The 26,293-nt window shown below is 38.6% G+C and overlaps 1 pseudogene; it reads right to left on the bottom strand.

Moving 5' to 3' along the window:
- LOC8063296 lies at nt 9,057–25,864 on the bottom strand (annotated as a pseudogene).

Here is a 26,293-nt window from a genome sequence, read left to right as displayed (position 1 = left end):
TCTATATTCTTTCATTTGGTATTCTGTACGTATTCAGTTACTTCAAGAATCACCCGTAGGGTGTAGGTGATGGTTATATATATATATAGTGTATGTGTGATTGTTGACGTTAATTATATGTTAAATATTAACTTGATTAAGGTTAATATGCAATTTGCTTTGTAATTTAAAATGATATCTGTTTATACGTACCGAACAATATGGCGCTGCCTACTAATTCTCCATGCAGTTCAGAAGTAGCAGCCGGCCATGTCATCTTTGCTAGCTTGATGATTTCATCATGATGTCACACATACATATTTGCTGTTTTCTTTTAGAAAAACAAATCTAGAATACAAAGAAAATACACTAGCTTGTTTAAGCCATATCTTCTCCGTTTTAACTCCGATTTTCGTGATCTTTACGTCCGTGTGATCGTAGCGCTGCGTAGAATCTTTTTATAAACTTTTCATACTATTTTTATATGATTGTTGTACTGTTCTAATTGTAGCCTTTGTTTGCTTCGTGTATGTTTGTTGTCGTATGTTTGTGATCGATGGTCGGAATTAGTCGGTGAGCAATTCGTGGTGATCAAGAGTGCTTCAGTGATCAAGATCAGAGCCTTGGCAACTAGTAAGACCAGCAGGATCAGCAAGAGCAATTGGATTAAGGCAAGTATAGCATTTGGGTTTTATATTCTGTGACCATGATCCTGTGACTAGATTAATGTTAAGTAATAAATGATAAAAATGACTTTTTAGCCACTTGATGATTTATCTGTAAGTGATAACCGGGACAACAGTGCAACCATGAGAGCTATAATGGCTCTGGCTTTAGCTCAGTATGAAGACCTTTTCTAGCTTGTTAGAGGTTACCCGAAAGGGCGGAGGGGCTGAACCGTTTTGGGTATAGTGCGAGCCCCTGTCCTTATGTGTATAGGCTGCGCGTCATTGTGCCATTTGGAAGGGGGGTATCTATATCTGCGCGCAAAGGAAACCTTGCGGCCCTAACATGTTAGACGAACTTTTGAAAGGCTTCATAGTGATCCCTGCCGACCTTCCTTGGTAGTGGGTTAAGGGGTCGACGGGCCTCGGGCGAAAGGGTAAATCATGACTCATGGGTAAAGATGTACAACCTCTGCAGAGTGTAAAACTGGTATACTAGCCGTGCTCACGGTCATGAGCGGCCTTGGGGATTCTTGCATCGACGGTGATGACTCTTGTTTGTTAAATATGCTCATTATTTATTATTTAATGCTCTACATTATTTATGTCACATTGATCATGAGATTGTGGGAGCTATATAATCTAGTTGCTATACTTGTGGAGTTCGACATGGACTCACTCTTGCTATTTCCCCCAAACCTCAGGAGAAGTTTAGGCTTGTGATCAACCAGTCAGTTGGATCCTGTGGAGAGAAGTTAATACCCGAAGTTGGAGTTGTCGATCCGTTGTTTGCTATTAAAGGTTATCTCTTTTATACTAAGTACGTTATATATTTACGCATTGTCTTTTGATATTACCCCTTATTTGTAGCTATATGTGAGATTTGGTTTCTAAAACTCACATATGGTGCATATCTGGTTTTGTCCTTAAAATCGGGTATTACAAAGTGGTATCAAAGCAATGCTGGCTGTAGGACGCAAGCCTAGTTAGAAATTGGCCGTCTTAAGGTTTTAAAATTGCTATAAAATCCTTGTTCTATAAACCTTGATATTTTCCTCTATACTATATCCTTTTCATTGCTATTCATCTTCACCTTGTTGCTTATCTTAAAGACTTGTTCTCATCCCCACTCCTTGCTTGATATGCTTTTAGAATCTTCTCTTACCACCTGCTTACGTAGTTGAAAGAGAATCTTAGGATTTTACCCTTACTATGAAGAGAACGATAGTATCGCAAGTTGAGTGAAGTGTGAACCTTCAATGCTTAATTGGTTGTTATTATGTTTATGCTTGATTTGGACCTTTGTAATGAGTGCAATGATTTTGTGGGATTTCTCCACAATTTCATTAATTCATAGGCCTAAGGCATAAGGAGTAATGAAATAAGTAGTTGGGTTTGGTTATATCCTGTTTCTGTCCTTTGCTGATTTCTGGAGCAGTCTGAAATGATTCTGGTGTATCTCAAGATCTGATCGTGCAAAGTTTACCAAATTTTTCTGGGAATAACTAGACTTGAAGATCTTTCTCTGACCTCAAGAATCACCCTTATGGCTATTATGGTCTGGAAGTTACAAAAATCACAAGATGATACAGATGTGCTGTCAAGAAATCTGGACCAGTTTCGGTTACTTACTGTTTGAGACAAATATACTATAGAATTTGGAAAAGTGTTCTATAGAAAAGTTGTAGACAATTTTCTAAGCTTTCTAACAGTATAAGCTGGAACTCATTTGGATAAGTATAACCTGAGATATGACATTTACACTTGGATGTTCTGTTCTATTTCAAAATATGGACAGACCTGGTAATTCCCAGTTTCAGCTAAATTAACTTCAGAATCTGGGAAAACGTGGTATACGAAAGTTGTAGAGGATTTCTCAAGCTTCTCAAAAATGTAAGGATCATCTCCAAAAGAGTTAAGGAGCTCGAGATATAACTTCTGGAAGTTACTGCACCTTTGCTGAGACAGTGTCAGGATGGATATTATGTTTGGCTATTTTACCTAAGCTTAAAGACAGACCCTAAGGAGGTCTTCTACATGAAAGTTGTAGGGAATTTGATAAGATTTCTAACGGTATAAGCTATAACTCTATGGGATTAACTGAGTAAGAGTTATATCTGTTTTACTACACTAATGTTTTCATATCGCGAGGAAATTTCAGGATACATGTTTGCTCCGTTGCACATAAGTTCTTTGGAATGTCGGAAGTTCTCAATGTTAGTTAACTTGTCTGGAAAGCAGGCAAGCTACCTTTCTTGGCCCCTAGTTGACTTTTCCTAAGGGGGTAGCCTAGTTAAAGGAGTTACAATGAAAAGGATTGGCTAGTATTGGATCATATGTAAGGATCACAAGTGCTTGGTAAATTGGTTTTGATATCATCCCATTTAGAGAATATTAATGGAGATATATGTCATTGCTGATACTCATGGATTGAGAGTTATGGTTATGAGGATCAGATGACACCAAAGGTTATGAAGTTATATGTACAGTATGAGAGTGAAATAACTTAACCATGATAAAGGTACCGATAATTGAAACTTAGTGATGAAACTAACCTTGGATCAAGAGACTCGGTACCACGAATGTAAAAGACTATGATGTGTAGCGTCTAAAAAGGATAGGAGAATTAGTCCCTAATGTCCCCCAACCCATCTCGTCGTAAGGGGGGGTAGCACCTGGATATCACGAGATGATGCATATTTAATTTATCTTGAAGTGATAATTGTCTTCTAAGATATCCTATGGTTATGATCATCTTGCCTTTGAAGAAAGATGTTACGAGTATGACAAAGCTGAGTGTTATCAAAATAATAATACAGAAGAGCAAGTTGACATTGAACCAAATCAGAATCCACAACGACGGAAGCGAAATGGAACTACTCAAGGAAGTGAACGAGATCCAATGGCAGAGTACCCTTATCTCTTTTTTCACTGTCTTCCGAATCTCGAGGACGAGATTCATTTTAAGGGGGTAGAATTGTAACACCCTAAAATTTTCTCCTTTCGAAGTAGATGTAAATTTAAGTAATTTTATATTTTTGGGATCATAAAAATATAGGGAAAATAATATTTTTATTAAATTAAAATTTATCATAAGATTTAGCAACATTGTTGCGCATACATGCTGGTGCATTCAATTTGATGTAATGTTTGCTTGATGCTTCTTTGTGTGTTGAGAGTGAGCAAAATCTTTAGAATGCGTTTAGTAGGTCGGTCTTCCTTCTGCGACATATCTTTATTTTTTTCTACAATCAAAATTCATTGTTTCTCAGCTTAAGCTTTCGTTCAAAGCTTCTCAAATCTTTTTGTTGTAACCCAAATCACTCGTTTTAGTTCGTCAACCATCAAGCAATCTCTATAAACCTCTCACGAATTTTTCTAGCTTTTTCTATAACTTGTTCCCTATTTTTGGTGAGCATAATCTAATTTTGTTAGATGCTCCAAATTATCTTCTCATGAGATTCAAATACTTTATTTGAGTTCCTCATATTCTATAATGTATTCGAGAATTTTTCCTATGTTTTCGGAGCTTTCGGAGTATTTTTCGTGGCTTAAATAATAATTCTGGACTTTTCTAGAATTATTTTATCCACAAAATTAATTAATTTCGAAAATAATAAATCTCTTATTTTCCACCAACTATCAAAGGCCTTTGTCTTTATTTATTAATGGGCTTTAATTTTATTTAGGCCTATTAGTAAAGGTGGAAGATGTATCATCAATTAGTACCATATTGCTATTTGATGTAGATGTGGAGAGTTTTTCTTCCTATATATATATATATATGTAGCAACCCCTTAGGTTGAACACACCAAAACTACCATATGAGAAGCCCCTAGTTTGGAAAATCTCTAGTGTAGTAAATTAAATCTTTCTCCAGTCCTCATCTCGTTGACATTACCTTGGCACCATGTATTCGTCATCAGACTTGATCGGAGAAAACTCCAGTTTGCTATTGTGTATGTGCGATCATCATCTATGTCCGAGCAAGCAAAGGCATCTAACAGCAGCAGGTCAGCACGCACGATCTATCTAGTGCCTGCATCCATTGTCGATTTTCTTCTGATCACCTACCTCCAGCTAACGATGATTTAGCCATTTAATTATTTAAATCTATATTCTTTCATTTGGTATTCTGTACGTATTCAGTTACTTCAAGAATCACCCGTAGGGTGTAGGTGATGGTTATATATATATATAGTGTATGTGTGATTGTTGACGTTAATTATATGTTAAATATTAACTTGATTAAGGTTAATATGCAATTTGCTTTGTAATTTAAAATGATATCTGTTTATACGTACCGAACAATATGGCGCTGCCTACTAATTCTCCATGCAGTTCAGAAGTAGCAGCCGGCCATGTCATCTTTGCTAGCTTGATGATTTCATCATGATGTCACACATACATATTTGCTGTTTTCTTTTAGAAAAACAAATCTAGAATACAAAGAAAATACACTAGCTTGTTTAAGCCATATCTTCTCCGTTTTAACTCCGATTTTCGTGATCTTTACGTCCGTGTGATCGTAGCGCTGCGTAGAATCTTTTTATAAACTTTTCATACTATTTTTATATGATTGTTGTACTGTTCTAATTGTAGCCTTTGTTTGCTTCGTGTATGTTTGTTGTCGTATGTTTGTGATCGATGGTCGGAATTAGTCGGTGAGCAATTCGTGGTGATCAAGAGTGCTTCAGTGATCAAGATCAGAGCCTTGGCAACTAGTAAGACCAGCAGGATCAGCAAGAGCAATTGAATTAAGGCAAGTATAGCATTTGGGTTTTATATTCTGTGACCATGATCCTGTGACTAGATTAATGTTAAGTAATAAATGATAAAAATGACTTTTTAGCCACTTGATGATTTATCTGTAAGTGATAACCGGGACAACAGTGCAACCATGAGAGCTATAATGGCTCTGGCTTTAGCTCAGTATGAAGACCTTTTCTAGCTTGTTAGAGGTTACCCGAAAGGGCGGAGGGGCTGAACCGTTTTGGGTATAGTGCGAGCCCCTGTCCTTATGTGTATAGGCTGCGCGTCATTGTGCCATTTGGAAGGGGGTATCTATATCTGCGCGCAAAGGAAACCTTGCGGCCCTAACATGTTAGACGAACTTTTGAAAGGCTTCATAGTGATCCCTGCCGACCTTCCTTGGTAGTGGGTTAAGGGGTCGACGGGCCTCGGGCGAAAGGGTAAATCATGACTCATGGGTAAAGATGTACAACCTCTGCAGAGTGTAAAACTGGTATACTAGCCGTGCTCACGGTCATGAGCGGCCTTGGGGATTCTTGCATCGACGGTGATGACTCTTGTTTGTTAAATATGCTCATTATTTATTATTTAATGCTCTACATTATTTATGTCACATTGATCATGAGATTGTGGGAGCTATATAATCTAGTTGCTATACTTGTGGAGTTCGACATGGACTCACTCTTGCTATTTCCCCCAAACCTCAGGAGAAGTTTAGGCTTGTGATCAACCAGTCAGTTGGATCCTGTGGAGAGAAGTTAATACCCGAAGTTGGAGTTGTCGATCCGTTGTTTGCTATTAAAGGTTATCTCTTTTATACTAAGTACGTTATATATTTACGCATTGTCTTTTGATATTACCCCTTATTTGTAGCTATATGTGAGATTTGGTTTCTAAAACTCACATATGGTGCATATCTGGTTTTGTCCTTAAAATCGGGTATTACAGTGTTTTTTCTCACAATAAATAAATAAGCTATAATCAAGAGGAGTACTATAGAAAACTTAAAAGCAGTGCGCTTGTCTTATGGGTACGTAGACTTTGTTTTACGAATATAGTGAAAATTTAGCTATAGTCACTGTTTTTTTTTGTGTACATCCGCCCATGGTGGAAAGTGGAAACAAGGGCAACATGGCAAAGTTGCCACCCTATTCATGATGGACCACAAAAAGTGGTATATATATATATATATATATATATATATATATATATATATATATATATATATATATATATATATATATATATGGAAATTTCTTTGTACACGTACGTGTAGATACTCTCATCTTCATAAACTACAGTGTGTATGTATACATACTTGTTTATCAGTGAGAGTATGTTTATATACTCGTATTAAGACACTCAGGATCTTACCACGCGAAAATTTTTCAAAAAAAATTATATTTTATATATATTACTAAAATGCCACTACTATATTATATACAATAAGTATAACCATATACTCTATGTATGTATGCATACTTAACATACATATCACTCTAGATGGTCTAGTATGATCATATACTTTGTCTATATACATTTCGTCCGGTCATATATATACTTTTAAACTAGATATATAGACATAAGAGTAACTACACGCGCGTAGAAAAAATACGTACATACAGAACACAATTATATAGGAAATAAACGGAGCATACGTACATACAGAACACAATTATGCATCTAATCATACTCATACCAGAAATATGGCTGTCAAGGCTTCCGTTGCTCATGTACTCGAAGCACTCCAGTCTTTCCCGGGTCTCGGCCAAAATAACTTTTTGAGGCGCATTACCTAATTCTTGTGCTTGTTCCTCTGTCTGAGAACAGAATCCCAGAAATCGTACGATGTTCCGGTGCTTAACCATCATCATGCTCGTAACCTCCCCATGGAACATCTTGGAATCAAGTGTATAGTGTTTGGAAAGCCTCTTCACGGCGATAGTGACCCCGTTTGGCAGGACGCCCTTTTCAAAGAATGGCATCAGGGGGTAAAGTTCTGCTGTGCTGCGATCGAGCAAACTTGAAGAATGAAGCAATGAAAGATTAATTAGTTACCTTGTAAACCACACCGGATGCACCGTGACCAATGCTTTGCTCATCACAGAATTTATTCGTGATGAGTTGCAGGAGTTGAAACTTTAGGTTAGCCGGCTTCTCGCTTCCCTTGACTGTACGGTCCAGGACTTGAAGTTGCATGTTTAGCTCATCATCAATCCTAAGTAAACAGAGGGATTTCAAAATTACAAGTGAGGAAAGTACATTTGTTCCATGAACAGAGAACGATTGCACTCATACAGTGGAAGTAAGGCATTTACAAAACTGCGAACAATGCCATCCTTATAAGGCCCGTTCGGTTAGACATTTTCAGCTTGAAATGGTCTGGAATATTTGCAGCTCAGTACAAAATATCGAATGATTCGAGGAAACGAACGGGCCCTTAATTAGACACATACGGTTGTTTTGACATACAAAATTAGACCCAGTTTCTAGAAGGCAGTATCTATATAATTTTTTTCACATTTTTCAGGTTCCAGATGCTTGATTTTTCAGTCATCTAACTTTGAGACATAATCTTGCAATTCCTAAAAATGATGGAATGGTTTTTCATTTCCCCAAATATATGAAGTATTTTTCGTTATTTCTTTCTCGCCTCTCCACCCATTCACGACACCCTCCATCTTAGCTTACCCTCTGCCGCATCTTCTCTTTTAGAGCACTGCTGAAGCTCGCAACCATTTTTAATATAAACTTAATCCGCATCCAACTTCATATGCAGAAGTTATGAGTTTTTAACAATTATTTATAGAGGCACAGATATCTCAAGACAAACTTTCTTAAGAGATGTGTCTTTGTTAATAGCTATTTTTCAGACATACTTCGAAGAGACCCACCTTTATTAATGGCCGCATCTTAAAATCCATTTACAGAGTTAGTTATTTCTTATTTTATAAAGTCTCCATAAATAGACTAACAGTGTCTGAAAATTAAAATAACAACGCATTTTTGAGATAATGGAGAAGTTTTTGGCTTGAATCCTGTTTATGGAAGAGGCATCAGTCCACAAAAAATTAACAAACCCAGAGTTTAAACGTTTACCGCAGTTACACATTGTAAATAAAAGGGAGTATCTTAAAATCGTTGTTTTAGTAGTGTTAGTTGCATTGGCCCTTAGGGTCAGCGGTAATGACAGGCTTAAAAAGGTTTAAGTCCTCAGATCTATATACTACCTCTTAAGAGCATCTCTAAGAGATTAGTTAAATCATTTTGTAAAGATAATTAAATTTAGTTATTGTTGAAGGAAAAATATTTTTAACAGACTCTGTAAACGACTCTTCAAATTTAGTAGCTCTCCATCCCACTTATTTGCTCTCTACTTTTGTATAGCCTATCACACTAGCCATCCTTTACAGAGTCTATTGAGTACTGTAATATTTTTTTATCAAATCTATTTTAGAGAATAGCTAAATCAACAAATTTGGCTAGTGCTTTTAACTAATCTCTTGAAGATGCTCTAAACTCCTCTTATTTCCCTCGAACCAAATTAGGATTGTTACTAAGAATTAATTTTTCACCTTTTTTAGATAAGAATTAATTTTTCACCTTAATTCATTTTATCAGTTAATTAACTTCATCCATCGCTAACTCCCATGTTCCTTCTCATGTCTGTTGCCAAACTCACCAAAAAACGACAGGACAATAAGTGATTCAAAGCAAACGGAGAATAAAATGGGACCTAGCTTCATGGCAAAAGCAAAATTTTCCTTGTACTTAACCAAGTTTGCATCACTACATTTGAAGTCACATTGGTTCGAACATTTCTCAAAACTAGCGTTTGCATACCTGGAAGGCAAGACTATATTGCGTGGGTTGTTCCGGTAATCTTTGCTTAACCTGCAATTTATAATATAAGAGATACTTTAATATGGCATGTTAAGTTGAATCAGGAGGGGCCAGGGCCCTTATATACATATATATAACCACATTAAATAGATAACAACATTATATTTTTACAAACTCTTTAAGAAAAAAAGAGTTAAAGAAAACGACTTAGATTGTAAAAGACTTCTATGCATAAACCAAAAAGGGAAAGATTTTTCTTCTTGGCTCCATGTAACAACACAGATCAACAATTATTTGATGAACATATGCAGATAGCTTGTCAAACTATATATGCTGAAAACCATTGAAGATCACATCGTTTCTTTCAGTCCAGATGCACCAACTTAAGAGAATAACAATGTCCATGCAGAAAGGAAGCTGGAGTTGTTCTTGACCATATCACAACGGCTTTGTAGTCTCAACAGTGATTTACTCGGTGGTATCGGTCCTAGTTATCACAACCGATTTCCATCCAACTGTGATAGACGCTGAACCTCGTCGGTTCCTCCTACCACCGGTTCCTCCTACCAGCGGTGCTGATTAGGATTTCTAGAAATAAAAAAGGACCAAAAGTAGGAAAAGATTTATTTTAATCCCAGAAAGCCTCCACTAATTCACTCATGATCGCAACATACACGATTTTTCACACGCTATGTGGTGCTGGACTTCAAACCTGAGGCTTTTCTCCTCGCACGTAGCTCCTCTAACCACTCTACTCCTAATTCACTTGTATTTACATAGCATATCCATTTCCCTAGCATTCACTTTAGGATTTTAACATGAATATTTAAGACCCTAAACAACTTCAGATGAAAAAATCATAAACTATTAACCTAATTGAGATCTAAAACTTTAATTTTAGTCGTTTTGCCATCCGAGGTCATTTCACAAATTTGAATTTGAAATCATCAAAACTTTAGCCATACATTTGGGACCCTAAATGGTTTCAAATGAAAAACTCATCAACTACAAAGTTATATATAGTTCTCATCCAGATCTACAACTTTAGTTTTGGTCAATTGTTCATCAGAGGTCGTTTGAAAAAATATTTTCAAAATTAGAACTTTATATACAAATTTGAGACTATAAAATGATTTCTAATGAAAAAGTCATGAACTATAACTTTGGTTTTGGTTGTTTTTTCATCTGAGATCATTTATACAATTTAACAAAATTGAATTTTAAAATTTGGGCGCTTCAAATAGAAGGATTGTATATGATTTCAAATAAAAAAATCATCGAGATCTACAACTTTGATATAAAGTTTGTTTTCGTCCAACTTCATTTTTTTAAAAATATGATTATTGTGCTACGGCATGGTTATCAGCATCGTATCACACAATAAGCTAGCGGTGAAAAACGTCTTCACCACTAGTTCACACGGCGAGCCGACAGAGATGAGGATCACATCATCACACCAATTGACGATGGTGCAAACTAACTATGATGAGGGACGCTACTTGTTGGTAAGGTGAAGCGATAGTGATATTTATCAACTCCAACATTCTTTAATATCAGCAATACTCTCATCGCTAACAATTTATATCACAACCAATTTATGATAACTATCACCACCAGTTTTAATAATACCAGTGGTGATAGAGACATTGGTGTAGGTCTAAATGTAGCAGTGAATACTTATTCTTTTACACAAACAACCGTATTAAATTTGTGGTTGACTCCCATTGTTTTCATACAACGCATACATGCATGATATACAGCGAGGATCCCAAATACGTTGACATATATATATAAGAGGTGAGCAGAACAAGGCAATGTATGGCCACAATATAGCAGTTTGAGGAGCAACTTCCCGGTAAGTATCAAGTCGTATGTGGTAAGTTAAATAACAATGCACGCTCTCTATATTGAAACAGGACGAATCGATAAGAATGTTAATTGCAGCTTCTGTGGATTAGTAGAAGAAAATATTCAATATATTTTCTTCAATTGTCAACTAGCTAGATTTGTCTTGTGTTGTTCATCACCTTTAACATTCAACCACCAAAAAGCATTTCCCATATGTTTGGATCTTGGATAAGGAGATTCCTCCTAGACTAAGAAATCAAATAATAGTGGGGATAGTGGCTATTGTTGGGTATTATGGTTGAATAGAAATGATGCGATGTTCTAAAATTTAGTTACTAATTCATACTTGTAGGTACTTTTTAGGGAACTTTTTGGGTCAGACAATGGTCCAAGCTATATAAAGAGGAAGAGGGATGAAATTTGAAGGATGGCTTTAGACGCTTAGAAGGCTTAGCGCTGCAACTCTTTGGAACCTGTGGGTGTAAGAGTTAGAAAAGAATAGGACTGTAGAGTCCTTTGTGAGTTTAGATTTGGTCTGAGATCAGTGGCCTTTTGTTTGATTTGGGATCAGTGAACTTGCTTAGTTATTGTGTTGCCTTTTGACGTAGGGTTTGTTATGTGTTTGAACTGTCCGGATAGCAGAAAACTGGGCTAAGTTCCCTTGTATTGTTAAGCTCTAAGCATTCACTTGTGAATGTGAAAGCTGAAATACTTTGTTTCGAAATATAAAAAAAATTTGCGTGCATGAAAATGGAGTTACTGTATATGATATATAACTGTGTGTGTGTGTTATAAAATGGCAAGAAATGAAAAGTTTTGAATCTAAAAGAGTTATCTGAGATGAGCGCTTTATATACCACCACCTCTATTAATCAATTAACAGAGACAAACATCCTTCTACGGCCGCCTCTCTTAATAGATTAACGGAGATGGACTCCTAATCACAATTACCTCCGTTAAGAATAACACAGGGCACCTGCCTTTGAAAAGCGCTATTAATGCACACGTTTAATTGGAGGCGCACACTGTACCCTACCCGCCTCCGATAACCCAATTTTACCGTTTGGGAAAACCTCCAGAGTAGTAGTGTTTCCAATATTATGTGCATATGCAATCTGTTCTTATAGTTAAGCTAAAATATACTCAGTATAGGCAGAAACACAGATTATGGGATTAAGACGTTATTAGTTACTTCTGCAGGGATACCAGATATTTCTTACTGTAAATTAATCCATGATCAACCCGTGCTACTGCATTGCACGCAATGTCAGGAGACATAAATATTAAAAAATGTGCTTAATACGTACTTACAGTTAATCAAAATTACGTATCTTTACGTGCTCCTCTTTATTTTTTTTATACAATGCCCATATAGACAATTTATAATTATCTAGTTGTGAAAAAGCTATTTAAGACCAGTACTCTAGAAATCTACTTATTCAGGGATAGAGGGAGTATCAATTACTCTATATTTTCAATCTATATTCATTGCTTCTCTCTCTCTCTCTCTCTCTCTCTCTCTCTCTCTCTCTCTCTCTCTCTCTCTCTCTTGAAATTTTGATTCAAGTTATATATAGCACTTCCACTCAACTTATCACTATGCACTTAGTTGAAATCTTAATTCAAGTTATCATGGTTCTTGTTGCAGTTTATGTTTTGTGACACCATGAATCTTTATTTGACTTTCAAATTAATTCCGATATTATTGGTTGGTACAACTATTTTCATCACCGCGTTAAGTTGAAGCTTTTAAGCTGATTATTTATACCTCTAAATCCACCTATTATTTTACTTAAATTAGGGATTTTAGTTCATAAATTGCACTTTTTAGTTACTATGATGTATAGACGGTCGTTTAAGCTTGCATATTGGTGGTGGCTTGAAGTAAAATATAGAGATGCCACCAGAAGATATTAATAGTTAAACCTAACATTAGTATTTACTTCAAAGGAATATAGAGAAATAGCGAGGTTTAGGGTGAGCGCCTCGCATCCCATGTAAGACAAAGAGCTGCCGCCGCCGTGCCTAGAGTCCCTCTCCTTTCTCTCCGGTGCATCTACCGAAGACAAGAAGGGGAGGAGACCCAACCTTTCCCCATAGTTTTTCAGTGTCTTAGAGTAAAGTCTAAATAAATTTTTGATGAAATTAGATATATTTTTTTTGTCGAGATTGCGTGTCCTACGATGACTTCAGTGATTGCCATGACAAGATCTCCATTGCAAGCGTTGTTTTTATCGGTAGACACCAATTTGTAGCCTTTAACTGCAAGGGGAACTGGGATGCTCTCGTGTGGCGCGGAGAGCTAGAGAGATTGGAGAGAGCGAGAGCCACGTGGTAGGACGCCAGGACCAAAACGCTACGGTGACCGTGGAACTCTATGTTTCGTCGCCCATGGTATTCTTGACGGATGACGAGCATCATCATTGTTTGGGGACACCGCGACGGCGAGAGCATCTCCGTTCGCCGACGGCGGCAAACATGTTGTTCGTTTGTCTAAAAAGTCATGACTGAAATTATTATTTGCTGATTTATTGGAAGAGAAAAATACTGCTGAATGGCTGGTAGATTTGGCAGATAAACTCACGCAAAGACTTGCCCCCACCGGCTGAATGAGCTTCCCATCCCTGTTCTCATCGTCTCACCATGGCAGCCGACATTGAAGACCCCGAAGCTGGAGGTGGACCACCCACGGCAGCGGTGCCACTCGAGAGTGGAGGAGCTCGTGAACGGTGGAGCAGGAAAGCGGGTATTATCCAAATATTTTCTACCCAAAGTTCGTATGGTTAATCCATACCCTACCCAAAAAGAACCAGTATGTGTTGGGCACGGGTGCAGGGCACCCAAATCTGGTAAAAGTACCAATTTAAATGAAGGGTGCCACGTACTCTCATGAAAGTTTATACACGTAAGTAAAATTGCTGACTTGACAGAGTTATTAAATGAAGGAGTTTCATCAGATGAGAGAGAAGTTTCATCCCCATGAAACTCCTATGGCTCGGTTACTTAGTTTATAGTCTTGGTAACTGTGTCATGAGACTGGCCTAAGTGACAGACTGTTTAGCATTTAAGATATCGCGGAGTAAGATAAGTCGGTAAAGTTACTTACCCGATCTGCTTTATTCTTATATCTCTCATATTCTTCTCGCGTCACTTCCTGGCTGCCTTGCTTATTTTTTGAATTTCTCCGGTCCAGAGCATCATTTATTTGCGTTTGAAGTGCTATACATATTTCCTCACCCTACAAAGAATATATATGGTTATTTTTACAGCTACTATAACAGGATTAATTGCATAGGATAAAGCTTTAAAGTATACCTGCTTTGTATCAAATTGAAAGATACGAAGAACACCGGCAACTCGCATCTTAAAGAAAACAAAGGTATTGCTGCTCCCATATTGCCTGATGTCCCGTATCTCTGCAGAATGTAGGTACTCCTTGGTAACTGGACGGAAAAAGTGAACCTGTGTGTTCATACAGAAATACAAGGTAGCATTAATTTTTTTTTTGGGAGGAAAGGTAGCATTACTTAGATGAAAGAATAATCAATTTTTTCATCACATGACGGTTAGGATATATATCAGACCCCTCGTTTGTTGATTCCCAGAATAACTCTTTCAGGTACTCTTCCAGGTTCAAATCCGATCGGATCATCATGGTGGTTCCTGACACTGAAGAAAACTGAGTTCCCATACGGAAGAGTCCTTAACATTCTGAAGAATTGCTGCTGTGCATCGTGTTTTGACAAGTGTTCCTGGACGAAGAAATGAAGTTTTCAGGTTATCAAGAGTTATCAGGTGCCATACACCTGTGTGAATACAAATTGTAAATTTATTTGCACAGCGAGCTTAGATAAATACCATTAGTTGATACCGTGAACTGACGTCTCGAGCTCCCAATCTCGCCTTGCTCTAGTAATTGCAACATGTCTAGGTAGAAATTTCTCTAGAAGAATATTCCATTCACTAGCAATAAAAAGGAAACAAAAGGAGAGGCAAATTGTTCTTACTGTTACCACCGGGACTCTAAACTGAAAGTCTCTGACATGTGAAATCGAGTAGGACATTATGAAATACTTACACAGAAGACTCTGGGCTGTTAATGTATCCAATTTCAACCATTATTTGCAGAGCAGAGAGCTGTGCAGCATCGTCCCTGCCTAGCGGGTAGTTTCCTAAAACATAATCATGTTGCAACTGCCGAATAATGATATTAGTGCTATTATGGAAACAGTACTTGCATATTATACACTATAGGAATTGCTGGACGATTTAGCTATCAGAAAACTGCAAAAACAAGTACCTGGACATATGACAGCTGAATGAACTTTGGATCAGTGACAAACTCATCCCACTCACGGAAGTGACGTTTTTTAAACAAAATTTTGCAGTGCAAAATTTCTCCATTGTTGCTACCCTTAGCTGATTTGAATTCAGATAGCAAGTCACCAATATATTTATTATCATCCAACAATGCAACATATTCCTCTGCGCAGAAAGATAAAGAAACACGTGTTACTTGAAAACCTTCCTCTAAATCCTTCAACCTTCCAAGATACGGTATCTGAACTACATAACAGAAGAAAAATGTGAAAGAGGTATACCGTTGCCAACTTTTGAAGATCTATTAAGCTGAACAACCTTTCGGCACTCAAAAAGGCTGAAACCAGAACACACTGAAAGTTTGATAATGCCAGCAAGCTCCTATCATTCGAGCATAGTTTGTTCTGTTAGCATTTTCAAAAAACATTCTCCTGTAACAGTTAAAATAAAGATAAAGCTGCACAAGATTTCAACACTGTTAAAATATGTAGTGCAACAACATATATTGTACAGATATAGTGACATAGTATATCACACCAAATTTTTGTAACGTGACGGGGATCAGCCCTCAACCCCCACCCGTCGCAAGAGAGATCTTTTCCTGGGCCCTTATTGATTTCTGCTGTTGCAAAACACTTTGGCCTCTAAGGCTCTAAGAGAGGCCTCAAGGTAAAGTACTAACCACTGTGGGCGAAGGACCAGGATGAAGGCATGGCATGAGCCTCAATTACAAAAAAAAGGTAAAAAACTCTGTGATTTCGGCCTAAGGCTTTGTGTTGAATCCCAAGCCGAATGTCCCTACTAAAGATTCAAGTTGAAGATCAAACATGGTGTCTTGATTCAAGGCATAAACAAAAGCTGGCCCAATAATTCTTGACATGCACTACCGGACTCTAATACTTTGCCGAGTGCCACACTCGGTAAAGATCACACAACAAATTTTTGGTCGGCAAAGAAGTTTTTGCCGAGTGCTATTTTTCAGACAATCGGCAAAGATTTAAACCAAAAAAAAAGCAAATTTTTTTCATCAAAGTTGCAAATCACACTCCTTCACAGTTGATGGGATTTGAACCCATGACCTTCCTCTTACACATCCAGACACCACACTATCACTTATATCTATATTGCATTTCGGTTTCTCATATATTATATCAAATCACGTGTAAATTGATTGTTTGAGACCCTAAATAATTTTAAATTAAAAATTTGTTAGATACAAAGTTTCATAATTTTTTGAGATCTATACTTTTCATCTAGAGAGTTTCTCCAACTGAGGTCTTTTATAAAATCTGAATTTTAAATTTGAGAAATTTAAACATAGTTTTTGTATGATAAGTTGATTTCAAATCAAAAAGTTATCAACTACTAAGTTTCATAACTTTTTGAGATCTAAATAGTTTATTTAGGGAGTTTTTTCATTGGAGGTCGTTTGAAAATTCAAATTTTCAAATTTCCAAATAAACACACAGTTTTGACTAACAAGGTGAACTCAAATGAAAAAGTTATCAACTATAAAACTTCATAACTTGTCAAGATCTATAGAGTTTATTTTGGTTATTTGGTCATTTCATCTGATATGGTGATTCTAATATTTTTCACAAAATTTATATCTCTCTTATTGTTTCATAAACTATAAGAGAGATGTGAAATTTGTGAACAAATTTATTTTCACTCTGTCAAATAAATAAATGATCAAAAAAAAAAGTTGTAAATCTTGAGAAGTTATACAACTTTGTAGTTGAAAACTTTTTGATTTGAGTTCATTTAAGGTTTCAAAATTTCATTTAAAATTTTCTTTTCCGAGTGTTTTTTTGACACTCAGCAAAGAAGGTCTTTGCTAAGTGTAAAAAAAAACACTCGGCAAGGAGGCTTCTTTGTCGAGTGTAAAAGAAACCAGTCATGACATAAAACACATTGAACTAGTGATATACTCACAATCTAGGTTTTATCCCAACCAAGTAATCCTCAGTTACATTATATTATCATGAATGATTTGTTGTATTTCACATGTATGTTTTTTTGGCAAGGAGTATGAACTCTGATTTTAAACCAGATATTGAAGAAAAAGGCAATGCAAGTACCTCAACGGCGTCAGCAACAGTGGTTGTCATGTCATAAGTAATTTCCTCAAAACAATCATCCAAGAAAAACACAATAGTTTTAAGCTTCTGGCTGGTTAAAAGAGCTTGTATTTCCTCCCGTGCAGGCACTGTACCCCTAGGGCCCAACTTAATTGTGCGTTTTAACATATCTAATGTGTTCAATGCTAGAACTCGAACATCTGAATCAGTTGTCTCACTGTGAGCAATATAGTGAACATACTCTGACAAGTATGCCCCAATATCTTTGCTTGGTGACATGCATGATGTACACAGATACAGAAGCTCCCAAGCTCTTATTGACCAATCCCTGTAAGTGAAAAGAAAAAAGAAAAAAAAAATGAATTCCTAAGGTGATAAGACACACATACGCTTGCCAGCCTTAGAATCTCATTACTCACCTATTAGGATTTCTACGTGTTTGTTTTGAAATCTGTGCAAAAAGTTCATCTCGAAGTATAGAATGCTTCAACGTATGCATGTAAAGCTTTCTGATAATGTTGGTTCGTTCATCCAAACTTATTACTGAGAGTGAATCAATGCCCATGTACTTTAGTACAGATTTGAACAACTCCAATGAGTGTCTTTCAAGGTCATCACTTAATTTTAATAATGAAGTTGGAATGAGATCCTAAAAGACATTAAAAAAGAAGCAGTTCATCAGTACAAAACACAATAAAATAGGAGGCATTTGATGATGGCTTACTTAATTTATGCTTTTGCATCAGAATTCGAAGGTAGAAATATAAGCTGCACCAAATGCAACAGCATAACCTCATAGTTGGTATGACATTTGACAAGATCACCTTTTGGAAGCACAACATATGTTCCAAACTGAACTCAGAACTTTTAGAAAAACCATCTCCTCCAGCTGATTTAATCTGTTTGTGCATTGCCATTTGAAACCCTTTCACCTGTCATATCATATTAGCACTGTTATCAGCCATGAAAATTAGTATTTAGAGTTTTATAGATGATATGACGGCATCACTTGTTTTTTTCAAAAAAGATAACTGTTCTTAGCGCTGTTTTTAAATGGAATTAATTGATTTTTAAAGAATTAAACAAGATTCAAATTACTATTGGGACATAATTTTTCATATACTCATGTATGACTGTTCCAAACTAAATAATCAGTAAAATAATTTTTTATTATAAATCAGCAAAACCAATGCAACTAATTCTGTGTTAAAAGTTCATAAAGTGCTAGATGCACCCCATGGTCAATTCTTCACCATCATGACAAATATGCTCCCTTTTACAAATACTTTTGACCGCTCTATTTGTTTTCCAGTACTTGCTACTTCCCATCTCAAAGAACATAATCAATCAAACACACTGGAATAAAAGTGAAAACATTGATCTATGGTGAAAAAGATCTATCACACTAGCAAAATGTTAGTATGATTTTAGTGGTTGAATAACTAAGAACTTTGGAGAAGCAAACCCTAAACTTCATGGCTGCCGTTTCTAGTTCTCAAATAAACTTGGGGTAAGCAACCCTAAACTTCAGTGATACAGTTCACTAGATCATGTTTGTTAGCCTAGACAGGTGTTTTGGCTTGGCTAGCATGCTCCTAAAAGAAACAAAGATGCTGCACCTGGGCAGTGGCGGAGTTGGGATTTTAAACTTGGGTATTCGCACTTCTATGTTATAAAAAAGTGGAATTTATAGGCTTAAAATATGATCAATAACACTGCAAATCAGCAACTTTAAATCAATATTTACTTTCTAATCTAAACTTCTAATTGAAATGCTTGTTTTTTACCAATTTTCTGCTCAGATGGGGAAAAATACTATAGATTATAGCATTATACATTCATATATATAAGTATATACACATATCTACATAAAAGTGTACTAAAATAGTTGGGTATTCCCAAGAATACTAGGGAATACCCCTAGATCCGCCCATGCAACCTGGGGGAGGGGATTAGCTAAACTAGATTTCGTTTCTCCTAGGCAAAGTTCATTACCAACCATGAGAGGTGTGTTATATTACCTCCATACCACACCTACTCCTCACTTTCTTCTTTCTGCACACACCCATCATCCATGGCCTCTTGCAACTACTGGTGGGGCACTTCTTCAGCTTCTGCCTTTCCTCCCATCTCCAAGTCTCCACTCCCCACCTCCAATGTCTCCAGCCAAACATCACTGCTCTTTTTCCGCGGCCGCGATGGACATGGACGACATTAGGGAGCTGACCATTATAAACTCCACCACATCGATCTCTATTCTCTTCATGTTCCTTTTCATCCTCCGCGGCCCGAAGAAGCAAGCACACAAAGGGCAGTAACTAGTAGCTACTCCCTCCGTCCGGGAATAGAAGGCACAACTCCTTCAGCACTAAGACCAATAAATAATTTAATTTAGGTGTGTTCTGAGGATAACATTTTGAATGTCATGCATGCGTGCATGTAGGATCACTAGTGGAAATGCTTCATTTGTACTGGCGGTTTCTTTAAGAGAACCGCTAGTGGAAATGCACCATTTGTATTGACGCAGTGAAAATGTGTTTCCACTAGTGGTTTTTGAGTCGGGCCTGCCGATTTCTTTTTACAAGTGTTTTTTAATTGAAACCGCCTGTAAAAACTATGCTCTACCACCAGCGTAGAGCTTTTCTGTACTAGTGCATTGGCCAACCCATTCACTCCTTCACGCCAATGAGAGGAACACATGAATGCTCGCGGCATAGTTGGCGAGTAGATTAGCAGACCTAGCGTTAAATGTCACATGCACGTTATTAATGGCCTTAGGACTCACACAACTTGTATACTCGGACTATAGAAAAAGTGGTTACGCCTTCTATTCACGGATGGAGGGACACTACACCACAACCTTTAATCAGCGACTGACTTGAAGTTGTTGCAAGGGGTGTACAGCAATAGACAGTCCGTTGCTAAAAGTTATAGCAACGGACCCTAGCAGATGCTGTTGAAGCCATCGTTGTAGGTATACAGCGACGGACTTCATCTTTAGCGACTGACCGTCCATCGCTCCAGAATTTAGCAACGGACAGGTTGTTTGTAGTTTTAGCAACGGATAGTCCATCGCAGTAATAACTTTTAGCAACTGCTAGTCCATTGAGATCAATTAAATAAGAAAAAAAACTCCACATACAAGCATATTTACAACTAGACCACGTTCAGAACGAATACAATACTGAATGACATACACAAATGGGCAAATCAATCATATTCTCATTCATCTATATCAAATGAGTACATATAGCTTCTTGACATAAAGCCAACATACAAGCATGGATATATATAGTAGTTGAATGCATAATCTAGCTAAGTTATCATTCAAAAGTGATCCAATATTATGACCATCAGGTTCGAGTCCACAAGCTCAGTCCACAAACTAAAACTACCAGATTGTAGACCAAAAGCAATCAAAGATAGCATCTTGAGAAGATCCTGCTGCACCCTTCCTGCCAACAAGCTAGCTTCGCCTAGTGTCTCTGAGATGATCCTGCTGCACCTTGAGAAGATCTCTGAGAAGAACCAGCAACCCCCTGAGATCTTAATTGTTGACGGCAGGCCTTCAACTGTCACAAGTATCATAGTTAGAAACTGTAGATATTACTCACCCCATATAAAAAAAGAATAGAATCAAGTGAACATTACCCGATTAAATGGCCAGGCAAGCGGCATCTTTAGAGCATCCCCTATAGTCTTGATTTCAGCATAAGGGCGTGGCACTAATGCTTCACGTTGGATTACAACATCCACAATAACTTCACAAAATTTGGTTCCAAGAGCCACACCATCTAGCTTATTGTTTGGATTAACTGAAACAACAGTTGCCTTAGCCACTTTGTCATTACTGGACATGGCAAATAAGATGACCTCATTTCCAGCATGAAGTAGATTATAAACTTATGAGAAATAGATAAATGCTAGGTTCAATAGCTATTAATTTGCAAGTATAAAATCTGCATGAGAGGTTGAGAATATTACAAGTGCATCATGTGAAAAGGGTTGGCCATCATTCCTTGGTGATGTAATATTCATGGCAGGCGAGGCTGCAGGGGTTATAGCTTGCTGATTGGCCTCATTATTAGGTTCCTCATCATAGTTGTCTTTCTCTGCATACTCATCTTCTTCACCTTGAACATGCTGATTCGCCTCACCAACTTCTTCGTATCTTGGGCTCTACATCAAGCATAGGTAGATCATATTAGTATATGCTGAAAATTTAGATTTGTATACTAGAACCATGCTGTGAAAAGGCATTTTGATGTAACTTACCATTTGTTGTCTTGAGTTAGAACCATGTTGTGAGAGTGTTTCGACATTTGCAGATTCTAGAGCCTTCCTTTGCTCGTCCTTTTGTTCCATTTCCAAGACACGTTGTCGTAGCAATAGATTTTCAGATTCCACTTGTTGACGTGCCAAAACTTGTATTTGGAACCTTGTCGATGTGTACTTCTTAACTCCAGGGGTACCAATATCTTGAGGAGTTGGTCCCAGACCCAAACAACGGACTCGCCCCTTTGGCTCCTTTACTCCACAAACAACAGAAAAAGCATCGCCTTGCTGGATTGTCTTATCCATCAGCTCCGGATAGACTTGAACAATTTCTTTCAGCTCATCCTAGAAAGAATAATAGATGTACAATGCTCGGATGTGATATTGTAGCCACTTGTTTTACTATTGAAAGATACACTACAACATCAAAATCATAAGCGGCCTACCATATGCCTTTTTACTTGTAGTGTGAAAAAATATCTGGAATCTCTATGTCTTTATTTCTTTCAAAAAAATCTAGAGAATGATATGAATACAAGTAATGATTCTAATTCTAAGAACATCCAGATTTATATCGATTAATGTTAGCAAGCAGCAGCCTAACAAGCTGTTCTATTTATAATTCATGAAAAATTAATATAGCTACTTGCACCAAAAAAAATTTAGCTAAATAATAAGTTCTGCTAAACAGGCTCAATAGTTGATAAAAAGGGATAAGTTAATACATGTATTAACTAATACATGAGCAGGCAACAATCATGATGACTTAACAGGCTCCAAGATGATTTTTATGAAGAAAAAGCTAATGCACGCCATGCTGAAAAGAGAGGAAATTCAGAGTCGACATGTATATAAAAGGTAGCCCATGACTGTCATTTTAGATGCTATAAGGCAAGTTAAGGTGTTATATACTGGTATGTGATGTAGAAACTCCCAATATAAAGTTGTAGATATTGAATTCGTTTAGGGCCTCAAATAATCTATGGATGCTCAGTTTAGGATAATATACAAGGAACCAAACTCTAGAATAGATATAAGTGAGTAATGGGTGGAGTGGTAGAGAAGACTACGCGCAAGAGGGAGGTCGCAGGTTCAAATCCCATTGGCCGCGTAGCACGCAATTTTTACGCGAAAAAATACGCGACTTGCGACTTTCCTAAGATTCAAAACTTTTTTTTCCTATTTTTATAGGTTCTGTGTACTATTCAGCATCATCACCATGTGCAGTTTAAACAACCAAATGTGCAGTTGAATTGAATTTCCAACATTCTCGGTTGTGGAACCAACCTATAAACTGGTTAGACTAGAAGTCTCCAAATAATTTCCAGAACCTCAGCTTGTACCTATGTTGAACTGGACAAGGACGCCAAGTCACATTTCCCAAATAACTTCCACAATCGACATTAATATCAATTTCAAAAGGCTCTGAATTGAAACTCACTCTACCCCAATCAGTTGACACATCACAGCTTTACTGATCAATCAACAGCGACCGACATGTATGTATATATGGAATTTTAGCCTCAGATAAAACCAACAAATCTATACCGCGTAGCAGCTAGCTAGTATCCAACTATCCATTGTAGCCACCAGATCTATCACGGCGGGCGCACGACAAGAGCGAAAAGGCTAAAAGAGAGCGGGGGAAAGGGGAAGAGCTGATAGATCGTACGTACCTAGGTCCCCGCCGCGTCGCGCGGAGGAGCAGTCGGAGTGGCGCGCGGTGAGGTCGGCGAAGTTAGCCTCGCCAGAGAGGATCTGGTTGCGGAGGTCGAGGAGGGGCGCGGAGGTCGAGGAGGCGCACGGCGACGTCGGCGCGCGTGGTGGCGGAGATGATGCGGCCGTCGGGGTCCTTCCAGGAGGCCTTGTGGCGGGAACCCTTGTGCTTGATGAGGGTGGGGGCGCGGGGGCACAGGGACCGGCGGCGTGGGGTTGGCAGAGGGTGAGGGCGTCGGGGCTGAGGGTGAATGAGCGGCGGCGGTGATGAATATCTATGTGACTTAGGGTTTATAACATTTCGGCTAAAATTACAGCGGGAAGGGCCCAAATTCCGCGCGCAAAAGGAAAATTTTTTTAGCCGCGGACCATGAGATGTTGTTCATGATGTATAGCAACTGACTGTCCAATGCAAAATAAATCAATTATAGCAACGGACCGTCCATCGCCCTATGAGGTTTTAGCAACTGTCCGTCCTTCGCTAAGTTTAGCGACTCACCGTTATATGCTGATTAACAACTTTTAGCAACTGTAGTCAGTTGCTAATTAAGGGTTGTGGTGTAGTGGGAGTAAACATACAATACCATGGAGCCACCGGAGATGGAGGAAAGCATGTATGATGTGGCCACGCTCTACATGAAAGGCTGCACCCCACACCTCAACTTCCAAAGCGTCCCTCACTTGCCTCCATGATCAGCCATTGTGGCACCCAAGGGCAACTAGGGCACAGTTATGCTCATCGCAACTTCTAACTTCCCTTTATCATTGTCCCCTGGCAACTAGGGATATCAACAAGGAATTTCGTGTCATGGGACGCCTCTCCATTCATGTCCCTATCAACATCGCTGTGGAATTTATCCCTGCGGGGTTCTCCAGCATCGTCAAATTAGAACAACTAAATTCACCAAGCAGCGATGTTGAAGCTCCTCCTCATCCTTCCTCAATGAAGTCACCAGACTTGTGGCATGGGCTGCCACCTCGCCAATGTCAAACCTTCCTTATGTGCTAGTGTGGGAATATCCAGCACCTTGCAGGACCCACCTCACACTATTAGAAACTGAGTTTTTGCCTAGTGCAAGAGGCTTTGCCGAGTGCTAAATGTCGAGCACTCGGCAAAGGTAATCAATACTGAGTGTCAAGCACTCTCGGCAAAGCCCGACCCTTGGCAAAGATGACCGAAGGTGACGGCCGTCCGAGTGTCCACCGTCGGACACACTTGCGAAAGAAATTCGGAAAAAAGCAAAAACTCTTTGCCGAGTGTTCTACCTCGGCACTCGGCAAATATGTTTATTTTTCTTTTAATAATTTCTTTGTTGTGTGCCCTATCCCTAGCACTAGGCAAAATTTTTATTTTTATAAAAAAAATCTTTCCCGGGTGCCCTACCCGGCCCTCGGTAAAGATTTTTTTTAATAATTTCTTTGCCGAATGCCCTATCTACGGCACTCGGCAAAGTTTTTTATTTTTTTTAATAATTTCTTTGCTGAGTGCCCTATCCTCGACATACTGCAAAGATTTTTATTTTTTTTTTAATAATTGTTTTGTTGAGTGCCTTTTCTCCGCACTCGGGGCAAATATTTTTTTAATAATTTCTTTGCCGAGTGCCCAATTTTTGGTATTCGGCAAAGACGGCTTTGCCAAATGCAAACTTAGGCACTCGGCAAAGCCTTAATTTTTTTTTTCTTTTTGCGCTCTAATTTTTCGGTAGTCCTACTACCCTACCTGTAACTACATGTTCAAATCATTCAAATCATGACCAATATGGAGCTCCCTCGGGCTCCTCACCAATGGGATTGTCACGTCGTATGTCTCGTGAAGTTATGAGGAGGGAGATAATCTATCAATGTGGTTGCATTGAGGAATTGCGAGGCACGAGGCAAGGATAGAGTGTTGGCTAGGTATTAATTGAACCAATGATCATGGACCTTTCCGTGGTGAAATAAGATGTTGGCCTACCTAGATGGATGAGATTTACTTTAAATTGGCTTGCCGGCCATCTAAATGGGGATCCCTATAGGAAACATGGACGGGGAACGCTCCACCGTCCATGTCGTCCCTGCCAAAGCCGATGATATGTTGGACAAAATTGCCATGTTTTCATCCCTATTTAGGGGGTAAAGGCACCCATTGCATGCCCTAGTAGGGAAATTCTTCACAGGAAATCGGCCCATTGCCATCTCTACTGGTACCCTAATTATAAGAGCCCTAGCTAAGAGTAGTAGATCTGATGCTTTTGTCTAATAAAAATAAACATGGGCTAAACTAAGCGCCCACCAAAGTGCAGTTAATCATCTTATAATGACCAGTGGGGATTGGAATCATGCAGGACATACCTGGAACCTATCAATCGGCGGGAGTACTCCAGGAAGCTCAGGCGGCAGGTACATTGTTGACGGCACACTGCAAAAGAGCAACGCCGTGAGGACAAAAAGGACCCATCATCCATTCTCCATTCCATACATAATACACAATCAGCTAGCGACAAATTGAAGACGAGAGGAGGACGGACGACACTAGCACTGACGCTGGCGCAAAGCTGTTGTTAAGGATGGGTGCAGCCGCCTTCGCATCGTCATCGTCACCACCGGCGACGACGACGTTCAGGGTGGACGCCTCTGGCTCTGAGGTGTGCAAGGGCGTTGGGGCACCCGCCTCCCCAGCTCCGCTGGTGGTGTTGGACTTCCCCGAGCTGGGCAACGCCGTCGGAGAAGCCACCTCCGCAGCTGCGCCGCCGGCGTCGTCGTTCAGGACGGACGCCGCTGCCGAGCTGTTCAACGGCGTGGCCGGGGCAGCCGCCTCCGCAGCAATGCTGGCGC

The sequence above is a fragment of the Sorghum bicolor genome, chromosome 8 (genome assembly GCF_000003195.3).
Source record: "Sorghum bicolor cultivar BTx623 chromosome 8, Sorghum_bicolor_NCBIv3, whole genome shotgun sequence".
NCBI lineage: Eukaryota > Viridiplantae > Streptophyta > Magnoliopsida > Poales > Poaceae > Sorghum > Sorghum bicolor.
The sequence above is the reverse complement of the archived record's forward strand: the minus strand, read 5'-3'. Positions and strand labels throughout refer to the sequence as shown.